Genomic DNA, 13,347 nt, shown 5'->3' with positions numbered 1-13,347 from the left:
CATTATAGGGCCCCACATGGGAGACCAGGGACATAGAAAGATAGTGTAGAAAAGAGGTATTTTCAGTAAAAATTGTTCGTGTGTACTCGACTCATTCAGTGATGTCCAACTCTTTGTGACCTTATGGGCTGTCCATGGAATTTTCCAGGCAAGAATCTTGGAGTGGGGTGCCATTTCCTTCTCCAGGGCATCTTTTCCATCCTGAGATCAAGCCCACATCTCTTGTAAGAGTCTCCCACATTGGCAGGCGGATTTTCTTTACCACCGTGCCACTTGGGAATTGGCTCTGATTAAAAAAAACTCTTTAGACCCTTTAGGAGAGTGCTCATCTTGTGAAAATGTGGCCAGTAACACGTGGAAAATCTGCAGACGTGCAAGTAGTGATAACTCTGGGCAGTACATTTTTTCTTTTTCTTTTTTGACATGAGCGAGAGCCTTAGTGAGTCAGCTCAAGCCAAACCAGACCTCTGGGAAGTTCACTGGGGCTCAGGCCCCTCTGAGGCTCATCATGGAACCACAGGCTCCCTTCCTCCTGCCCTGCAGTCCCCACCTTCACGGTTCAAAGCTCAGTAAAGTCCTCCTGTGGTACAGGTAACAGGAAGTGGGCCAACAATGGGTTTTGACCCAGGGGATTAAAATGTTCAACTCTTCTGAGTTCAGCAAGAGCAAATAATTTGTCCTGTTTTCATCAAATGAGACCCCTCTGGGAAATGAATTAAAAGGAAAGTATTCCTGAAAAATAAACCTTTAATTAAAACTTTGTTACTGGCACCTCTAGTAAAACCAAGTGGAACACAAGGCGATTTTAGATAAGAAAATAAACATCTAAAAGCCTCTTCCTTTCTTTAATAATTCTACATTGATTTGGTTCCTGTCACAAAGGTGGAAAAACAAGATAAATGGTACCCGTATGATTCTATTTTCTGGCTCCTGAGAATACTTAAAGCGTAGTAGACTCATTTAATTCTGTAGCTGGAATGAACTTTAGAGAGTCGGTTTTTGCAGAACATCAGGGTATAGATTAAAGATAACAAGGACACTAAATTCCCAGAACCTAACTCTTGAGTCACACTCACGTTGGTAAAGGGATTGAAGGAGCATGAATATCATTCCTGCCAAGTGACAGATGGGACAAAACCTCCCCCTCCCTAAAGTGATGTTTTCACTGCGGTGTTCCAAACCAGAACCTCCTTTTTTTTTTTTTTTTTTTTTTTAGCCACAGTGTACGCATGTGGGATCTTAGTTCCCCAATGAGGAATAGAACTCGTGCCCTCTTCAGTGGAAACATGGAATCTTAACCCCTCGACCACCAGGGAAGTCCCCAGGCACCTCTTCCTAACAAATGTTTGACATATTTCTTATGAATAGCCAGGGCACAAATAAAAAGAGTGGACACTTTAAGAAATGGGATGTGTTGTCTTTAATGGCGAAAATGGTTCATTCAGCTATGTCTGCATGCCTACCATGAGCTGGAAACTGTTCTAATTGCTATGATAAGCAAAGAAGGAAGGCACAAAAACATTATTTTGTCAATTTACATGGTATATTTTGCCTATTCCTTTTCTGTGTATACATATTTGTATGTTATCTTATAAGGATATATTTGTATCCTGTTTTCCTCATTTAATATAATATCTTAGGCATTTCTGCATGATTATAGTTTTTAAAGTCTGCATAGTATTCTGTTTTGTGGCTATTTCACAATTTCTTAAGCCATTTTCCTGATGATCAATTAGAAATGTTTGAATTTTAGTAGTGAAAACAGGGATAGACATTGATGTATAAAAGTTTATATTCATTTCTAATTATTTTCTTAAGATAGGTTCAAACTGGAACTGCATCAAATGATATGAGATTTTTAAGGCCCTTGGTACCTGATGCCAAATGCTTTCTTGTATGAGAGAAAGTATTCATTTCACTTTATCTTCATAGCATGTTTCTTGTTTGGTTTTTTTGGTGCTGCTGCATTGGAAAGCATTTTGGGTATTGGTCTTTCCTAGAAGGTCTTGTTTCGGGGACCAGCTTCTCTGTGGCACCTTCCTGCACAAGGTGTTCTCAGTCATCTTCTTTAGTACTTTGGTGGCGCTAGTGGTAAAGAACCTGCCTTCCAGTGCAGCGGACGTAAGAGACGTGGGCTTGATCCCTGAGTAGGGAAGATCCCCTGGAAGAGGGCATGGCAACCCACTCCAGTATTCATGCCTGGAGAATTCCATGGACAGAGGAGCCTGGCAGGCTATAGTCCACGGGGTTGCAAAGAGTCAGACATGACTGAAGTGACTTAGCATGAACACCGACATTTAGTACTTTTAAACTTGATAGAAAGAAAAGGTATTTATTTTGATATTATCAATGCCTCCCTGAGTACCTTCTTTGAAGTACACTTTAATATGAGACTCATAGTAAAAATATAAGGAACCATGTAACACTGCTTCTTCATGTATTAGATAAGCCATTGTTTAAAAAAAAAAAAAAAAGATTCTGTTTCTCAGCACCTAAGGGGAAAGGCCCTTTTCTAATCTTCCTTTGATCAGAATTTTGTGGCCTGCCGCATTTCCCCTTTTGCTCTGGCTATTAGGACTGTAGAAATTTTACTGTTCAAGAACACCAGCAACATTATCTTGTAAGTGGAAAACCAACTTCTTTTTCCACTTCATTACTTTATATCTGTGACTTCCAAGTACATATGTATCTTTTATTGAATGTCGTCCCAAATCTTTCTTGCAGATGGGTAGCATGTCAATAATTCAATAAAATGAACTGCTAACGATGAGGTGATGATTTTAGATAAAGAAATCATTTGGCTTGTATCTTTAAGATTTTTGGACAGAAAATTACATACAGTTTTAATTGGGTATAAATAAGAAAGCTCGTAATTTGGGAGGAAACAATAGGGCCAGAAAATTCTGATACAGCTTTTATAAGGACTCAATTGTGTATATATTTTAGCAACCTGTATTTATTTGCAACCAGTATTATGGTATGGCTGACCATTAATTGAGAAACTTCGTATTAAACCAGCATATATGAATGTGCAGTCTTTCCTGGGGATGTGATGATGTTTGAAGAGCATGGTGCCTATTTAAAGTACTTAGTATGTAAACACACTGTGCTGCTCTTTTGCTTTAAAGGAAAATGAGAATTGGACACGGAAATTGCGAAGGACTTTGGGAAAAGAAAGATCCTTCCTCATATGTGGGACTGAAACGCTCAGCGGGCTTAGTCATGCCTTCCTCTGCACCCTTCCGCACTGAGCTCCCTTTGCCAAAAGCTCTAATTATATGGTATTGTAATTATTTGTTTACAGTCTGTGTCTCTATTAAAATCTAGTTGGCCCAGCCTTGTTCTTCATTGTGTCGACTGTGACCAAGCACAGTTCTAACTATAAATTTTTAACGTATATGATTCATGTTTCTGAAATAGCAGGTTAGAAGGCACATTTTAGGTCAGTAAGTATCTCAAAATATTGGTAAATATTTTGAATAGTCAAGAGGAGTTGGGAGGCATTTTTTTTGCCCCCAGTGTGTTCCTTCCAAAAAAAAAAAAAAATCATAATATCTACTTTCCTGAAACCCCCTATTTCTTTATTTTTTTTAATTAAAAATTTTTTTTGATGTGGACCATTTTTTAAGTCTTTATTAAATCTGTTACAAGGTTGTTTATGTTTTGGCTTTTTGGGCATGAGGTATATGGGGTCTTTGCTCCCAAATCAGGAATTGAACCCTCACCGCACACTGGAAGGTGAAGTCTTAACTACTGGATCACCAGGGAAGTCCCAATCCCACCTTTCTTAGAAGTATTCAGTTGCAAGCAGCATTTTGGCGCTGAGGCCTGCTTGAACGGGCTGAGTGATCCTTCCTGGGCAGCCCTTCTCACCGATTCTCCCCTACATTTTTTTTTTTTTTTGGTGGCCTTGGAGTGGTTTGTGGGTTCTTTGTTCCCTGACTCTGAATTGAATCTGGTCCCTCAGCAGTGGAAGTTTGGAGTCCTAACCACTGGACCGCCAAGGAATTTCCTCCCCTACAGTTTTATATTTTTCTGGGTGTGAACATCACCCTTATTTATTGGAGTCCTGTGGTCTACCCTTCCATGTATTGTGCTGAGGATACAGCGGTGACCAAAATGTGAACTCTGTGGTCAAAGATGGAATTCATATACTGGAAGTTTTAGAAGCAGACTCAAGTCTTAGAATACATACAGTGAACTTCCCTGCTGCCTTCAGTTCTGTTTTTGTTGTTGTTGTGGACGAGTTGACACGTGGAGAACCACAAATAAGTTTGCGAGTCACTGATTTGACTGTTTGTGATAAGGATCCTCTGCCGTAGACAAAATGAGAAAAGGATATTTCACCTCACCTTTCCTTCTGTATCCTTACCCCAAACACATACTTGGCGCGGCACTGTCAATGTTCATTTTCACAGCATCCCTGCTCTAGAACCCAGTTTGTTCTTGGGTGGAAATCTAGTCGCTTTGGGAGAGCTGTGAAGTGTAAGTGAAAATCACTCAGTCATATCTGGCTCTTTGTAACCCCATGGACTATACAGTCCATGGAATTCTCCAGGCCAGAGTACTGAAGTGGGTAGCCTTTCCCTTCTCCAGGGGATCTTCCCAACCCAGGGAAGATCTCCCACATTGCAGGCAGATTCTTTACCCACTGAGCCACTAGGGAAGTCCAAGAATACTGGAGTGGGTAGTCTATCCCCTCTCCAGGGAATCTTCCCAACCCAGGAATTGAACCAGGGTCTCCTGCGTTGCAGGGGGATGCTTTACCAGCTAAGCTACCAGGGAAGTCCTAGCAATTTGTAAATCCTCTCACCGATCTTGTTCCCGAGGGCCATAATGACTAAATTGGGTGATAGGATGAGATCCGTGGTAGTCTGTCACTTTAATGGGAGACATATCCTGACTTTGCAGTGACTTGGAAGTCTTCCTTAAAGCACAGAACACATCTTGGGGATGGGAGCTTGTTTGCATGGAATGTTTAAAATTCCGGGGGGTGCCAAAGAAATGCTCAGTGGAGGGACTGCCTGATTTTGAAATTGCCAACCTGGTTGCCTCACTGGTAAGTCTTCTTCAATTTTTAGCAGCAGTCTCCACTGCTTATTGTGGAGCCCATCATTAACCAGCAAGAGGCTCAGAATCCTCACCTGTAAAATTGGGATGATTTGTACTGAAGAATTTATTTACAGGGAAACAGTGGAGAGACAGACATAGAGAATAGACTTATGGACATGGGGAGAGGGGAGGAGAGGGTGAGATGTATGGGAAGAGTAACATGGAAACTTACATTACCATATGTAAGATAGATAGCCAACGGGAATTTGCTGTATGGCTCAGGAAACTCAAAACAGGGGCTCTGTATCAACCTAGAGGGGTGAGATGGGGAGGGCAATGGGAGGAAGGTTCAAAGAGGGGGATATATGTATACCTATGGCTGATCCATGTTGAGGTTTGACAGAAAACACCAAAATTCTGTAAAGCAGTTACCCTTCAATAAAAAGATAAATGAAAAAATAAAAAATTGGGATCATTTGATGAACCTCTGAGTGGTTTTGAAGACTGAGTAACATCTGTGAAGTGACTAAGAACAGAGTCTGCCCTTAGTACACACCAGCCTCTCTTATCTCTTAACATGGAAGACTTTTCTTATTCCCTAGCATTTAGAAACACGGGTTTATAGTATTTTTAAGTTACAGTAGTTCATATTTATTAATAATGAATCCACAGTGTATTTCAGGTACCATAGATCGAATTCTTCTTGATTTATAAACTGATGTTATCTAGCTGTTGAGATTTTCCCGTATGGCTTAGGACAGTGTTGAAGCAAATCTGCAATTATTTAATTAATGAATATTATTATTTTACTTGTGCAGTCCTCAGTACTAAGTACGAGAATGAAGTCCTCTATATAAGTTATATCATTTACTGCTTATAGTGAAGATGCTGAAGCGCACAGAAAGGTCAAGTGACTTGTTCAAGGCCAGATTGGAGGGTTCTGAGCGCTCCTCTTTCCCTTTAGAACGTGTTAAATCACTGAGAAGTGGGTCCCTCAGAGTGGCAGACGTCAGTGCTTTGTGCCTGGCTTTCAGTCTGGGTTGGAATCATGTGCCTGACCGTGTCATTCCATAGTTAAAAGGACTCATGCTCGGTGTTAGGCGTAGAGCTAGCGCAGCTCACTCATGAGCACTGCACTTTACTTGTGTTCCTGCTGGGCCCTTCCTGTAGTCCATCCTCTCTCTAGTTCTTAGTGGCCTTGGAGGAGGCAGTATAGCTAGTGGTTAAGAGCCCAAGGCTCTGAAATTGGACAGCCTGGAATTAAATCCGAGCTCTGCCAGTTATAAGCATGTCAGCTAGAGCAAGTTACTTATTTCTGTGTCTCAGATTCTCATCCATAAATTGAAGATAATAAATAGTATTTAAAGAGTTGTTGTGAGGATTAATAGAGTATACACACACACACGGGCTTCCCAGGTGGCTGGCTCAGTGATAAAGAATCCACCTGCCAAACAGGGGATGCAGGTTCAGTCTCTGGGTTGGGAAGATCCCCTGGAGAAGGAACTGTCAACCTACTCCAGTATTCTGCTCTGGGAAATCCTGCCGGGGACCAGCCCCAGTGGATCCAGGGAATTCAAAGAGGGGACGGAGTCGGCGTCTTAGAAAGGACTATTTAATTAGAAAAGAGAGATTAGGAAAGAATGGTGTAGTAGGAAAATTAGTGGAGAAAAGATGCTGAATAACTTGGTTTATGTGGAAAGCTAATAAAGTCTCAAGACAAGAAACTTGCACCACCTACATAGGCCACTGGCGCCTGCTTGAATAGTGGAGGGTGCCCCACCTTGGGCTCCCTCTCACGTGGGTCTTAGAAGCCAGGGCAAATAAGTAGACATGGTGAGCCTCCACGCTCCAGATGGGAATTCAGCCAGAAAAGAAGAGAAGGAGAAAAGACCACACAGGGGAAACCAGTCTTTCCAGTGACTGGTCCAACCTTTATTGTCTGGGAAAGCTTTTTATACTTTTGGTTGTACATAGAGATCAATGGATAATACAAAGTTACGCAGCGTCAGCAGCCCTGACTCTTATCGAGACCAGGCTTTCTCTCTGCATACCTAGCTGTATACACAAGTCTTAGGTGATTTACATCATCTTCTGGCCAGGAGGCCTATTAGCATTTTATGGCCCTTTTCTGATAAGGGTCCATCAACCAGAAAACTTATTTGCCTTAAAAGTGTTGTTCTTTCCAAAGTCTGGTGCCACTCTCAGAAAGCACTAATTAAGGTTACATTCTTACATAGCAAGGACACAACAATTTATAACAAGGAAAGAGGAGTACAGTGATTTATAACAAAGAAAAAATTCACTAACTCAAAAGTCTACTATTGCTAACATCAAAACTACTATATTCCTTTTTCTATATCCCAATTACATTGGTTAATATCCTCCAGGTGCCTAAAAGATAAAGAATATGGAGGCCTGGCAGGAGTCATTGACTCAACAATGAAAACCCATCACCAATATAATTCTTAGCTCTTTAGAAAAGGCTCTATATCTTTAAGATGTTTTAAGCTGCGTGCCTCTTGGAGTTGAGGGGCTGTAAACAATCACAAGTTGTAAAAGTCTCTAACTGTCAGGCAAGTTAGAGAGCCATCAGAGGGGTTTGAGCTGAAACACTCCTTTTATATGCAGGAAACTGTTAACTGGAGCTCTAAGTTAACTCTTTCCAGAGAAAGGTGGTCGGGGATAGCCCCCTGTTATGTCAGAAGAGTGGAAAGCACAGTACAATAAAGCAGGCAGACTCTGGTTTTGGTGGTAGATGCTCAGGAAAATCCAGGGGTACCCCTGAGGCCTGATCTCAGCCTTTGCCTTTTGCCAGGCCCCCTTCCTCATGACCTTTACCATGGGCGGGATTCCCCATGCTGGCTCCCAGCAAAATCCCATGGACAGAGGACCCTGGTGGGGTATAGTCCATGGGGTTGCAAAAGAGTCAGACACATGTAACCACTAAATGATAACACACACACACACACACACACACACACACACACACACAGAGTACATAGTACTTGAGGTGCTTAGAACAGTTCCTGGCACATAGTGAGTATTCTGCAGTGTTTGCAGTGGATAATAAGATGATGGTGTTCTTTGAGCATATCTTGGGCCATGTCATTTTTGTCTTCATATTCTGCACAAGGTCTGCCCCAGTGTTCTACATGTGGTGGGCATTCCATAAAGGTCTATTGATGAAATGGATGGATGTGGCTGGGTGGAATGGTTGAATGCATGACCAGTTCTTTTTCACCCTGAAGTGGTATTTGCCTCATTGAGATAAGGTCTCTGTTTAGTTTCTGATTCAAGATTGAATAATTAGAAGTTGACCCAGAAAAGTTAAAATTATTTGTCAATCATAAATAGTTATTAAGTGCTCCCTGTGGGGTGGGCACAGGGTAAATATTTTATGATTAACTTACACAGCCTTTCAAGAGCCTTGTGAAGCAGGTACCCTCCCATTTTACAGATAGTAAGTTTCACGTTGCATTGCGTTGTGCACGCTTAGTTGTGTCTGACTCTTTGAGACCTTATGGGCTGTAGCCTGCCAGGCTCCTCTGTCCATGGGATTTTTCAGACAAGAATACTGGAGTGGGTTGCCATTTCTTCCTCCAGGGGACCTTCCTGACCCAGGGATTGAAGCTCTGCCTCTTGCACTGGCATCTGGCTCCTTTACCACTGAGCCACTTGGGGAGCATTCCCTTTTACCCCTGTAGTTAAGAGGTAGGACTTTGAATCAGGGGAAACTGTGAAGCCCACATCACCAACAGAGCTGTCATCTGAGCTCTGAGATGTGTGACCTTTAGCCTAGAGTAAGGCACTTATAGACAGTTGTATTATCTGTTATTATTACAGCTTCTCTGAGGCAGAGTCAGAAACACCAGTACTACGTGAGTACAAGTGTGAGAGCCCTGGATATTTGGTGTTTATCATATAGCAAGCATGTCATGGGTGTGCAAACTACATATTCCTTTGTTGAAAATTCTGGCTTTGGGGAAAGTCTTCATACTGAAGCTTAAATTTTAGTACTTAAGTTTAAAATTATTTTCTATATGATGTCTTTGCTGGAAATGGACAAATGCTGTCCATGGCTCTCAGTAGTGCTTAAAATGAGTTAAGTGTGGAGTTGTCTTCATTTTCTCTTTCCTAGGTTAAACTCTTTCTTTGAGTTCCATACGTTTCATGCCTGTGGATTTCATTTACCTTTGGTTCTTTTCAGTTTTCCCCAGAAGTATTAAGAGCCCAGCATTAGTCACTCTGAGCCTGGCTGATATTTATTATGACCTGAGGTAGTATATCCTCCTTCACAGTCAAAGTCTGCGAGGTGACGATGCCTCTCCTGTGTGAGGAGAAGACACCTCCCCTGTGTGAGGCGATACACAGTACTGAAACACTGGTTGGAAAGATCCACTGGAGAAGGAAATGGCAACCCATTACTGTATTCTTGCCTGGAAAATTCCGTGATCAGAGGAGCCTGGTGGGCTGCAGTCCATGGGGTCATAAAGAGCTGGGCATGACTGAGCTCACACACACACAATGTGCGTATCCAGTATGGAGAACATATACTCGAGAAGCAGAAAGAGGTCATTCCACATTCTGCCTGGCACACTGCATGGAAAGCTGTGTGTGTGTGTACATGTGTGCAAACATGTGTGTGTGTGTCTGTGTGTGCGCATGTGTGTGTGCACGCGTGCTGTCAGCACAATTCTGCTGGCTTGTACCGGGAAAGGCCTATTCTCCATTTTCCTGAATGGCAAACTCCTCTTTGCTCACAGTATGTGAGATGAAAATATTATTCTTGTTGCCAGTTTCCTTTTGATTAGTTTTGTATCTAGGGCTGCAAGTTTTCCTTTGGACTATTTTTTTCCTGATTATTTTCTCACCAGTGGTTAGGAATAGAATTGGAAGGAGGCCAGGAAATGATTTATCTGAAAAGGAGTCTTCTCCCCACCCCTAAGTACATGCACGTAAACAGGAAGAAAAATGAACAGCAACTAACTTTTGATTCCTTGGCTAGATTATAGTGTTTTATTGTGCCACTTAGAAGAAGAGTTATGGAAATATATGTCAGAGTGATAGCCAGCTGGCTATCTGAAGTGAGTATCAGCTTTCTGGAAGCAGTAGAGACATTTTCCTGTCATTTTATTGCATATTTTTAGAATTGCCTGACTGCTAGAGAGTGTTTTTCTTGCCATAGTGCTGCAATAAAGGTAAACACGTACATTTCTAAGAAACAGATTATTAGAGAGTTTCTTTGAAGTGTTTAAATAAAGAGCATTTGTTATATGCTCCAAGCGTTTGATTCTTAACTCTTCCCAATGGAGCAGCCTCGTGCCTCTCAGACATCACTTAGCACTGAAGGAATCTAGAGAAATTGAGAGGCAGCCGGTGCTGGACCTGCCCTTCTCTGGTAAACTAGAGACCTTCATGACACACGAGGCAGTTACTGTCAGTCCCAGGAACATAGGCAGCCAGGACTTTGATCTGTGAGAGATGAGTGCCATGAAGTGAGACCCACATTTGCCCTAGTTTACTGCTGGAGCACATTCCCTGTTGTGTGCGTTTCTTGGTCTGAGTACCAGGAGTGGAAGCATATGATAGCCTGGTGGTCTCCAGAATTCAGGGCTGTTGAAGAGGCTGAAGTTTGTATGGCAGGCTGCTGGGGAGGAGGGAGCTATGAGAGGGGAACGCAGAAGCTGAGATGTGTATCCATACAGGTTGAGACCTAGTAGAGAGCAGCCTCTCCGAGTGGGAAAGAGAACGGCCCAGGCAGGGGTCACACAGTGTGGAGAGAAATGGAGAGTTCTGGGTTAGCCAGGGTGGAGAGACCTCATTGAGCACCTTAACCGTTCCCTTGAGACACCAGAAAGACCACGCCTAGGGGTTAAGGGTCATGCACTAGGACTGAGGACATAACTCGTAGACCCATCTTAACCAAGTATAAAACCAAACCTGACAGAACCGAGAGGATCTGCCAGTGACTTAGCTGCCATCAGCTGCCTGAGCGTGTTGCAGCTATGGTGGTGAAGTCCAGGCCAGGCAAGGGTCACCAATGAATGCTAAATCTAAGGGGAAATTTGATGAAGGCAAGATGTTTGCATGGTCTGAAAACATCTCCCCACAGGTTACTTATTATAAGGGAAAAAAATAATTTTTCTGGGGAGAAACTGGACAGCACTTTGGCTCGGTGATCGAAATTTATATTGCCAGGGAGGGGCACATAGACTTCACATACTTTCAGCTCTGACACCAGGAGAAGAAAGCATCACCTCTGTCATTTTCTGGCGGATAATGCATAAGGTGAATTGAATCATGAGGACATGTCAGACAAGTCAAAATGGAAAGCTTTTGTTAATAGAAGAAAAGGAAAGTGAAAGTTGCTCAGTCGTGTCTGACTCTTTGCGACCCTATGGACGATACAGTCCATGAAATTCTTCAGGCCAACTAGAGTGGGTAGCCTTTCCCTTCTCCAGGGGATCTTCCCAACACAGGGATTGAACGCAGGTCTCCCGCATTGGAGGCAGACGCTTTAACCTCTGAGCCACCAGGCCATATCATTTCTGTTCTTTATTGTGCCCATCTTTAAGGAGTCATAGAGCATTCCAATTCTGACTCTGATGCTTGCCGGCTGAAGGGTCACTGGAAAGTTCCTTAACCTTGGGATATTCAGCCACTGCTTTTTACAGTAATATTTGCCTAGCCTCAATATCTTACAACTTCAATGAGAAAATGCATGTGAAACCTTTTTGTAAATAATAATGGTTTCTTCTACAAACATAAAATTACTATTAATAGTTTAGTTAAATATGAAAATTGCCTTGGACCAAGGTAAAGACTTTCCTTAATTCAGGTGGCCTTTCTTCCTTTTAAATGTCAAGAATGACTATACAAGAGTGGTTTTTTTTTCTTTTCCCCTTGGACCTTTTTGTTCCTTCTGATTGCCTCGTTTCTAATTCCCTGCCTTTATTATTCTAGGCAAAGCTGCAGTGGCAGAAGGAGTGGTGTAATTTCTGAATTTCAAGGACAGTGAAGTAGGAGGTGGGAGAGAGCGTATGAAAGGACAGGTAAGTCAAACTGAGTGTTTTCAAACGTCCGTTCTCAAACATCTCATGGATCTGAAGTTCCTCAGAATCTCTCCTGCTTAGTTCTGCAATGGTCTGTGAGGCTCTGATGGATGGAAGGATCTTTCCGGTCTTCAGCCCCAGATCAAAATCAGCCAAGGAAAGGCCAGGGTGGTTTGCAGGAGGAAGGAGAAGGGTTTGAAGAGGCCACTTTACTCATTGGAGGCGAAAGGCAACATGGCTCAGGGTTGGAGAAACATGTAAAACAAAGGGCACCGGAAACACTGTCTCTCTGAGTCACTGCAAGTGACAGAAAAGGGCCTTGCCAGATCAGAAAGCTTCCGGGAGGCCTGGGGCAGTCACCTCCTCTAATCAGAATTGCCTTGGGTTGCAGCTCCTTATCCAGGAAGATTACATGTACCAGGCCTGCTCCTTCTCTGGCGTTGAAGAGTCTAGGCCAGCGCTTCTCAGACGTGAGATTAAGAATTTGCCCTAGAACTAAATGTGGAAACTTCTTCACTTCTTTTCAGAGAAAGTCTGTCTACCAAAAGTAAAAGTCAGTTGAACTAAACAGTGTTCTTTGTAGGGGTAGTTGACTTCCATTCTGGCGCATAATGTTACTATGTCCATATATAGATCCAAACAAAAATCGCCTCGTTTTTAATCTTGATAAGAATAGTATATTGCATGTGATATTCTGCAGCTTCATTTTTTTCACTCAGTTGTACTTTTAAGATTCACTTGTTGCATGCAGTAGTAGTAAATGAATTTTTATTGTTAAATAAAATTCTACTCCAAAAATCTATCATAGTTTATCTATCTGTTGCTCCATTTCCTTCCAACATTTGGTATTTTGTTGCCATTCTAATGAGTACAAAATAGTATATCATTGTGGTCTCAATTTACGCTTTCTAATGAATGGTGAGATTGAGCAGTTGTTTTTTTAAGTGTCCTTTGGAGAGCAGAGTTTATGACTTTAATGTAGAGAAATTTTTCAGTCTTGAAGTCTTGTTTCTTTTTTTTTTTGGTTTTGTTTTTTGAAAATAGTCCAGCAGCCTCACTTTCAATTGTGTTGTGGTTTCATTGCTCATCTTCATTCTTTTTGATTGAGGTTTTTGTTGATTTGTGTTCTCACATATTATATCTTTACATGTTTACTTGGGTTCTTTATCTAGTTCCTCTGTTGAATATTTACTCCCTTGGAAGGTGGAATCGCTACTTTTAGAATAACTCCCAAGAACAGAGT

The 13,347-nt window shown here is 42.0% G+C and overlaps 1 protein-coding gene across 42 annotated transcripts in view; it reads left to right on the top strand.

The window, feature by feature from the left end:
* SGMS1 (sphingomyelin synthase 1) overlaps positions 1 to 13,347 on the top strand; it is a 335,256-nt gene that overhangs the window by 86,192 nt on the left and 235,717 nt on the right. For 40 of the 42 annotated variants that reach the window (XM_060404923.1, XM_042238541.1, XM_060404917.1 and 37 more), the window contains one exon: positions 12,016 to 12,104. The exons of the other annotated variants lie outside the window; for them this stretch is intronic. The gene's annotated coding sequence lies outside the window, so the exon portion shown is untranslated. The remainder of the gene's footprint in view (positions 1 to 12,015; positions 12,105 to 13,347) is intronic. 42 annotated transcript variants of the gene reach the window in all.

Source organism: Ovis aries, chromosome 22 (assembly GCF_016772045.2).
Source record: "Ovis aries strain OAR_USU_Benz2616 breed Rambouillet chromosome 22, ARS-UI_Ramb_v3.0, whole genome shotgun sequence".
NCBI classification, from domain to species: Eukaryota; Metazoa; Chordata; class Mammalia; order Artiodactyla; family Bovidae; genus Ovis; species Ovis aries.
The sequence above is the reverse complement of the archived record's forward strand: the minus strand, read 5'-3'. Positions and strand labels throughout refer to the sequence as shown.